Consider the following 1,351-nt stretch of genomic DNA (forward strand, 5'->3'; position numbering starts at 1 on the left):
CCCCCCGAGGGCATCCCATATCGAACCTTCAAGCAATACAAACCACCAAGCATAAAGGACGTAGGGAATTACTCTCCGGAGGCCTGAACCTATCTAAAACCCTCATGCTCCTTGTGTTCTTGCGATCACCTTCGAGTTCTTGGTTTCACAATTGCTCTCACCTACAAATGAACCACTTGGGTAACCCCCTGGTGGACTGCCGGGCTTATAAATCTGACAGTTGGTGCGCCAGGTTGGGGTGATTGTGAGATTCTCCTAGTGACCTCGATGGCATCCCGCCCCGGCGTTGTTTCCCCCGAGAGCATGAAGGACTACCTCGCCAACCCGATCTAGTTTCGTTTCAGGACCATGCCGGCGGATTTCGATCCGGCTGCTTCTTTATCAACTCGGCGTCTTCCGTCGACTCGGCGTCCACCGCCAGCTTAGCTTGCGTCGGATCTGCTCCAACGGGACAAGTTCTCTATCTAAGGATCGGCATGCCACTTGCCCAGCAGGTCGGCGATCTCTCTCTCTCCAAGAGGGTTACAGATCTACTTGTTGTTGCCACCCACTCATGCCCTCCGACCTGATCGCGGGGCTAGATCGCATTAGCAACACTATCGCTAACTGCATAGATCTATCTGAGGCGGCGCTACGCTCAACCAGGTCGGCGCAGGGTCCTTCCCTCGCTCCCTTCGGCCTGAGGAACTCGGCTGCTACATTCTCCGCGAACATCGCGCAGTCCTTCCAAACCCAATATGGAGACCCACCCGAACCCGCCCAGTTTCTAGACTAAGGTAAGTTTCAGGTCCCTCGCATCGTCCTAACACCAAACCCCTATGGAAGCGACGATGAGAGCAACTTCATGCCAGATCGTGAAGCCTTCGTGGTCTCCGCTGATGAGCCACCCAGAGATGGCGAAACTTCTTCTCAAGAAGGAGGCCACAATGCTAGAAACCAGAACCGCGCGGCATGGCGCCAACGTCCAGGAGGAACCTGCTGCTAACGTGGAGGCAGTAGGCAAGCAACGCCAACCACCGCGCGACGGCGGCAGCAACGCTGACCAGAATGGTGCCCAGGATAGATGCTGGTGCCCTATGCACGCCCGCAATCTACTAGCCGACCTCGAAGAGGCCGGCCACAATGTCTTCACCACACCCCAGGCCAACCTAGGGGCTTTTCTTCGCTGACATGGAAAACCTTCCAGACTCGAATCAAATCCGACGGATCCGGGCATGTCTCCAAATCGCCAATGCCCAGATCGAGGAGCGAGCCCACAGCCGGTCCGCACACTCTCGGTCCACAGCTACCCGGCACTCTCGGAGCCGGTACGACAGATCCAACCACCGCCGAGGCGACTGCGCGGGAGGTC

This window comes from Setaria viridis, chromosome 7 (assembly GCF_005286985.2).
Source record: "Setaria viridis chromosome 7, Setaria_viridis_v4.0, whole genome shotgun sequence".
In the NCBI taxonomy this organism is placed as follows: domain Eukaryota; kingdom Viridiplantae; phylum Streptophyta; class Magnoliopsida; order Poales; family Poaceae; genus Setaria; species Setaria viridis.